The following is an 8,541-nucleotide window of genomic DNA, read 5'->3' on the forward strand; positions in this document are numbered from 1 at the left end:
CGCAAAGGGAGGCCTAAATATTTTCTTGGGATTTTCCCTATCTTTTCAAGGAAGTTTTAGATGAGTGAAGTCACCACGCTGTTGTCCACTATTGATTGGGAAAATTCTGTTTTTGACATTTTGGTCTTGAGACCTGAACACTCCCCAAACAGATGTAGTAGAATTTTTTGAGGCTGTTGAGCTCGTTTGCATCTAATGTTCGCAAAGAAGTTCACATCATCAGCATAAAGTTCACTGTTCTTGGAAGGTCTGGATTCATAGTGCCCTTTTGGCCGCCAACTGGCCAGAAGATGAACACAAACGGCAATAATAGATCCCCTTGGCGCAACTCCCTAGCTGTTTAATATTCTTTCCTGATTGATCATTGATCATTGGTAAGGATTCGTGAAGAGGACATGGCTAGGATAGAAGAAATCCAGCCTATCCACTTCAAGCTAAACGCCTAAACCCCAGTTAAGGCTAGAAAACTTCTAGCAAGAATTGCCAACTGATCATGTCGCACGTTCGCGGAAAAAAAAACTGATCGTGTCCAAAGCCTTTGAAATACCTGGCCTTTAAAATATCTAGCTTGATAAACAAGACTTGTTTGGGGTTGCTCGAGTTAAGAGTTCAGACCAGCTATGAATAATTTGCAGGGCCATAACACAGCCACTGCCATTGCATGCAGTGTAATGGCATGTCCGAACAGTGAAGGCGACAGCTGAAAACTCATGATTAAGCCTGCTTCTTTGGAGGGCAAAGGAGGAAAAGAAAGCAAAAAACAGACATCCTTTCAGGCTTTCAGCTACCCTTGACAGGAAGCTAGCTAGCTGGTTTGTGGACCCATCCAACGCAATCTGCAAGTAATGATCATGCAACATGCCAAGAAATGTACTACATGCAACATGCTGGTCCCAGATGATGGACTCAACATGGCTGGATGCATCATACACGTATACAGTAAGCAGACACCAGCATTAGGTACGTACTACATTTCGGCGTCAATTAAGCATTTAAGCTGTGATCCAGCGGCCAATAGCCATGCGAGCCCCCTTAACTCTCCCAGCTAGATCGACATGGGCATGCAGGGCAGGGCACGGCAGCTAGCCGGCTTGCAAGGCCGATGAGCTGCTGCCGTCGTCCTCCTGAACGAGTGCTAATCTAATCAGCGAGCTACTCCAGCCTCTGGACGGTCCAGTCCACAAGGGCAGGACTGCCTGGTGCCTGTGAACGTCGCCAACATGTTGCAGAGAGGACATGCAGCATGGTCCATTCCTCCAGTCCTTTCCACGGTTAATTACTCCATGAATACATGATAATGATATGGTTTAAGATTGCTGGATGTACTGCGACTGCGATTATGGCGCTGCGGTAGGCCTGCAGCGGCCGCAGGCTCCGCCGGACGCCCGGACTGCAAAGTCATTCGACGATGACCGGTGAATCTCCCTTGCAGGTCGACAAGATCTCAGCACGGTTCCCGTGTCGGGTCGAGGATTCAGGTTTGCTCGGGCCGAGGGTCATTTTCCTTTCACTTTTCAGGCGATCGGCGACGCGATCACGCGAGTCAGCGACAGGACCAGATGCCGCCGGCGGGCACTCGATCGAGATAGCGCGGGTTTGCCACTTTGCCGGAGATCCTGTTGGCCCTTCTGTTCTGAATTTGGACAATAAACTTGTTTCCGTAAGGGCCTGTACAATGGTCGACGCTTATGGACAGTTATGGGCCGTTGGGCTGTTATTTTGCCAGCTTGTACTCTAGGATGGATCAAATCAGGCGCTTGAGGACGGCAGCGACGCCTAGAGGAGCTCTTGCGCGATACCGCGGTGACGGGTGCTTCGCTGCCGCACAAAACGGTTTGTACCAGACGAGCTAAGCGCCTTTATTTTATTCTTCCATTCTAAGTTTAGACGCTTGCTGACGAAATTTTCTCTCTCTCCCACTAAGGCTGCCCACAATGTGAGCGATGCTGAAACAGCTCGTGAAATAGTTTTTTATTCGTTTCAGCACCGATGCTTCTACATGCCTCGATGCCTGAGTTTTCTGGCTCTAGCACCGCCCCCTGCAATGTGTTGCATCGATGCTGAATTCTTCTCTCTCTTTGTTTCAACATTCTCTCTCCTTGTTTCAGCATCGATATTTGATACACCGTGGGCAGTCTAAGCGTCTCTGTAAGAGCCTGTGCACTGTACATGGCCCAACGCATCCATCTTCAGAAGAATCATGCTATTATCATGCGATAGAAAAACATTAGTCTGATGGGGATGAGAGGGAGGAGAGGGTCACCTGATTGTCTTGTACTCTCCTCGAGAATAGTACCTTCTTGTCGCTGTCATTTCGTCAGACAATTCCAATACAATTTGATTGCCATAATATTACGCGCTAAAAATGGAGCGGTCTTTGCAACTCACCGGTACAACAGCTGTACTTGACCAAAAAAAAAAAGGCGAATTCACTTGAAACACGTACAGGAGTACATGAACTACTGATGTGTAATTTGAGGCATTTATGGCTTCTGTGTGATGGTTCCAGTCTTGTTAGGGGGTGTTTGGTTCCCACAGGAAAATTTTAGTTCCTGTCCCATCGGATGTTTGGACACATGCATAAAGTATTAAATATAGACGAAAAAAATAACTAATTGCACAGATTGTGGCTAATTTGCGAGACGAATTTTTTAAGCCTAATTAGTCCATGATTTGACAATATGGTGCTACAGTAAATATATGTTAATGGTGGATTAATTAGGCTTAATAAATTCGTCTCGTAAATTAGTCTCCATCTATGTAATTAGTTTTATAATTAACTTATATTTAGTTCTCCTAAATGGTATCTAAACGTCCGATATGACATGGACTAAAATTTAGACCATGAAACCAAACACCCCCTTAATTTAAGCCACGCATTATAGCTAGACCCTGCAAGGTCTCAGTCATGCTCCAGAAAAATGCAGTTTGTTTAATGAGGGCCGGGGGTGAACCGAGATCCTCAGTACGGATCACGTTGTGGGGACACATTTGCCGTTACCTGCAGAGCAGCTTTGGACACCACATGTTTTCAATTTCATTAGTCAAATATAAGGAAAAAGTCTACTTAACCCCCTACATATCATACTTGGTCTACTTCACCCCCAACTATGAAACCGTCTATTTTACCCCCTGAACTATCTAAAACCGTCTGTTTTACCCCCTGGGTGGGTTTTCAGCGGCGGTTTTGGCACAGTAACCACGGGTTTGCTACGGTGGGTTGCTACAGTACCCGTGATTTTGAATTTTTTTTAATTTATTTTCGGTGAATTTTTAAAAAATCATAGTAAATCATAGAAAAATCATAAAATAGGAAATCTAATTTTATTGGACTCCACATGAGTAGATCTACATAGTGAATATATAATACGGTATACTTTAGTACAAAATTTTTACTGTAGCCTTAGATTAATTGGAAAAATCTAATTTTGTCTGTAATTAATTGGAATAATTCATAGCTGTAGCTTCTATGGTCCAATTGTGGTGAAATTTTTATGGTACGCTAATTATTATATGCTTGAACTATAGTAAAAATTTCGTATTCATTGGACTATGTATAACTTAGTTATAGATAAATTCTAATTAATTACAGACAAAATTGGATTTTCCAATTAATCTAAAGCTACAAAAAAAATTGTACTAAAGCATACCGTATTATATATTCACTGTGTAGATCTACTCATGTGGAGTCCAATAAAATTAGATTTTTCATTTTATGATTTTTCTATGATTTACTATGATTTTTCAAAAATTCACCGAAAATAAATTAAAAAAAGGAAATTCAAAATCGCGGTCACTGTAGCAAACCCACCGTTACTACAGCAACCCCGCTGTTACTGTAGTAAAACCGCCGCTGAAAAACCGTCCAGGGGTAAAACAGACGGTTTTAGATAGTTCAGGGGTAAAACAAATGGTTTCATAATTGGGGGTGAAGTAGACCAAGTATGATAGGTGGGGGGTTTAAGTAGACTTTTTCCTCAAATATAAGCAGAGCTAATATGATCTGACTAGATATCCAGAAACATGTAGCGGATTCCCATCAAATCCAATAAACTAGACACACACACAAAAAAAAGGAAATGAGGAGATGTCTTTTGAAGAACTTACTTATGGTGACACACTGACCCTAGCGTCCCTTGCTTTTCCTCTGAGAATAACATCCCTTCCTTTTGACTATTAATGCAAGTAATGTGTCAAGACCAGAAACAATGATAGTGAGTTAGCGATGATGGTTTTTAAGATGTAACTCCATTGCTTCCAAATTACAGTTCACTTTAATTTTGTTCTATATCAGATCTAACAATGTTAAAAGGATCACCCATGTTCATCGAGAAGGTCTAAAATTAAGGAGATTAGTAATAAAAAAAGACTGTGTATAGCTAGATTTTATAATGATCTAACGGTGGGGGATCGTTGTAGAGAGAATTATGTATTTGGCACTGAAACAAATCAGTCTTTCGTATTTAGCACTTAAAAATTTGAACTTTATTATCTGGCATCAAGTTAAAATTTTCTTCCCTATATGGCACTACCGTCCATTTCATCTATTTATCTGTTAGTGGACTACTTTGACTGTGTCAGGTTTTTCATAGTGGGACAGCACTGCCCCTCCTCCTTCATGAATCGCACGAACAGGCACTGGAAGCAAAACGCGTCGGCCTCCTACACTTTCCGTTCCGATTCGTAGCCTAGGGTTAGGGCGGCTGCCGGCAGCAAGGCGGCTGCCGGCGGTTAGGCAGCGCGTCGCCCTTCTCCTCCACCCCCCCCCCTCGGCTCTAGGGGCGGCGGGTGCCCCAAGCGGCGGGTCCGCCCCAGCCATTGGCTACCGGCGGAGACTCTTCCCGGCGGCAAGGCGGATCCCAGCGGCGAGGCTGCGCGTCTCCCTTCTCCTCCCCCCCGGTTCGTGCCTCAGTTCGCGGCAGGTGCCCCAGGCGCCGCGTCTGCCCCGCCCGATCCCCCCGGCGTCGATGCGGCACGCCTCACAGAAGTTCAGAATTACAGGTAGAGTTTCTTTTTTTCCACTCCATGTGCTTCTTTGCCTTGTGAGATTAGAAACGAAATGGAAAGCGCGGACCAACTGATCTGTTGTGTGCTAGTAGTAGTATGGTAGTGTGCATCTCAGATTTTCAGTGTTGAAAATCAGTCAGTTGCCTGTTTGTGCTTGTAGATAGTTCTTGCAGTTTGACTTTACTGATCACTTTTGTTTCCTTGCTTTTGTAGAATCTTTGCCTCCACATGGAATGTTGGAGGTAAATCCCTAAGGGGATTGAATCTTGATGAATGGCTTCATTCTTCACCTCCAGCTGATATCTATGTTTTAGGGTGTGTAGCGCCAAGGGCTTCTAAATTTTAAACAAAATTTAACTTCACGATATGCTCTTGAGTGCTGGGAACTGTTTAACTTCTTTTTCTTGTTGTCAGATTTCAAGAAATTGTTCCTTTGAATGCTGGAAATGTTCTTGGCACTGAAGATAATCTCCCAGCCAAAAAGTCAGTATCTGCCATGCCGTCTGAACTCATGTACTGCCTCCAGCGGTCCAGCCCCACCCATCCTGCTGGTGCACTTGCAGGCAGTGGAACCCTTGCTGCCACCTACCACCGCTGCCCACTACTCAGGGCCTCAGGGGACTTTGTGAAAACCCAAGACAAGAAACTCACCAGGTTGCAGCTGGCTGTTGTGTTCAAGTTCAACTATGCTTTCTATGGCTACGGGACAACATTGTTGTGTGAGAAGATAGAGTGTTTACTTTGCACATGAAAAAAAATCTATGCCTCTACGTCCTGGATTGATCTTGTTTACTTCCAACAAAACAAAAAAGAACCAGTCTCATGCAGTCATGCTGTTGAAATTTATTTTTCCTCTTTGGGCAACCAAATTAAATAGCACTTTTTAAGAGATATTTTTCTGAATATATTTCATGTGTTTCCAAAATGAAATGTGTTCTGCTAATCTTTGTGGATGCTTTTCTCCAGTATCGTACAGATTTTCCTAGTGATCTACAGAAACAGGTTGTTTTTGTGGATTTAGCCCCAATCTTCTCCCAGATGGCAGATGCTGTATTGAGAAGACAAATACAACTCGCTGTTGATACTATAAGTGAGGTCATTAGATCTTTCTAATTATGAAGTTCTATTCCACACACATAATTACTTCTAGTTTTGAGCTTCTATTTAAATTTTCTAGTTCGTTGCATTGTTTTAACAGGCTATAGATGGCGCTGAAGGTTTTTAGAACACACACCAACCTCAGCATTATGAGTCAGCAAAATTTAGGATCGAGCAGGTCTGTTCCACTTGAACCCTGAAAAATGATGGGGACTTCATACATATTTACTTCAAAATTTAGTTCGCTTGTTCATTGAGCTAATTACTTGTAGTCCCAGTCAAACATTTCCCAGTGAAGAAACAAGACAAAACAACCATGGTTTATGAGTCCAAATTTGCACTTTTCGCGATGAAATTAACAAGAGAATTATGTATTTATAATTGTAAATGAGTAAAATACGCATTGGGAAGGCTTGTGCCCTGTTGCTACATCTATTCGCCATTATTTAGGGATCTTTTTTACCAGCAATCTCACAAATCATCCGAAGACCATTTTGCTTCAAGCTTCCCTGGATCTCCAATGAAATAAAAATTGTCTTCTTCATGATGTGCCAAATATCAGCAGCAATCAATTTCCATTGTTGATGATTTTTTTTCAATTTTTCATCTAAATGGACATTTCAGTTAAACATCATTATTTACTCTGCTGACCTTAGCCAGAGTTTAAGAGTTGAAGGGAACCATATGCTGCCACACCCAAGGTTGGATCGTAGGTTCAGTGTCTGTGACCCAGTTAGCTTGGGATGCAGGCAACATTGCCTCTCTTTACTAACATAGTTCGCTTTTTTCATATAAAGTGCAAGTGCTTCAGGAAGGGGAACAAGAAGGAGGGAAAGAGGAGCAACTTCTGGGAGGCTTGCTACTTTATTAGGTTTCAATGCTTGATATGTAGCTCACTACTAGTTGCCTAGAGAACTCATTCAGGGACAGAGGGAGTAATTCGTAGTTTCGGTGATTGAGCGAGAAATATGAGTACTTGTATACTTCTGATGTTCAATTGTGGAGAACTCTAGATGATTGGCTAGCTGTGACACCAGATGCTCAAACCTATACTATTCTAAGCATTTATGGAGAAATATCTGTTTGTTGTTGTCTTCGTGTCTTGCGATGATCTGACAAGAATATAGGATTGATCAAACTAAAATGAGAGAGCTGCTAAATTGCATCAAACAATTTCTGACCAAGCTAACTAGACAGGGCAAATCCCTCCCGTGCTAAGCCTACCCCAGCGGGATCTGCTCTTGCCTTAGATTATCAAAATCCCATGTTTTATTTGAAATTTATTATTTATTTATTTGCATACTTCGATTATCAAAATCCCATGTTTTAGTTCACAATATATTTATGATATTTATAATTTTCTTATTTGACAACATGTCCATCTATTATTTCCCTATTTGACATTATGTATTTCTGCTACAAAGAAGGGCATTTATGTCATTTTACCAACCACTTGACGCCGTTACTAGCCCAAATGGACGGCAGTGCTATCTAGGGAAGAAAATTTCAACTTGGTGCTGAATAAGAAAGTTCAAAATTTTTAGTGCTAAATGCGAAAGACTGATTTGTTTCAGTGCCAAATACATAATTCTCTCATTGTTGTAATATATGGGCTTGGCCCAATAGAATTTTTTAATAATTCCAAATAAATCTCAAAGGTCCATTCATGTGTGAAAATGAAGTGGGAGAACTTTAGTCCAACTTTGCTAATTGAAGTGAGTGTTGTCATGTATAAACACGGAAGTCATCTCCATTTATCCAAATCTAGAGTGGACAGAGGAAGGAAACCCATGTCCGCACACTTTTCTCGTCGAGCACCTTAATTCCATGATACACATACCTACGATTTACAAGATGATCTGAAATCTAAATTTTAAAAAGATGATCTTGAATTTAAATTTTAAAAATTTTAAGAGTGTTTAGGAAATAGATAAGGACAATCCCAACCCTATACTTGCTATACGAGTCATGTAGACACTACATATAGAAACCATATTCTCGATAGATGATTTTTTGTCCAATCATGTATTCGTCTCGAGTGTTTTTTTTTTGGTCTAAGAAACTGTTTTCTCTTGACTCACTTCTTTAATTACAATGGCATGTCATCGTTTACTTAATTGACATCCTAATTAATGAACATAGAAACCATCTAGTATCTAGGTTTGGAGTGTCGTAATTTCTAAGAGTCTTGAAAAAAATGATTTTGTCGAACAATTGAGCTCAACAAGATGACACCGATGGTACATTCATCTGGTCTCGGCTGAAGTTGTGCAATCATGAGATCGGAATAGAAAAAAAGATAACAACAACTCCAAGCAAGCCATTGGAGCTAATGCTGATGGATACAACAGAGGCGCGTGGACAGAAGATAATACAATCAAACAAATAAACAAGTCTGTTTATAAAAAAAATCTATACCTAATAAAATACGAATGA

The sequence above is a fragment of the Miscanthus floridulus genome, chromosome 7, assembly GCF_019320115.1.
Source record: "Miscanthus floridulus cultivar M001 chromosome 7, ASM1932011v1, whole genome shotgun sequence".
In the NCBI taxonomy this organism is placed as follows: domain Eukaryota; kingdom Viridiplantae; phylum Streptophyta; class Magnoliopsida; order Poales; family Poaceae; genus Miscanthus; species Miscanthus floridulus.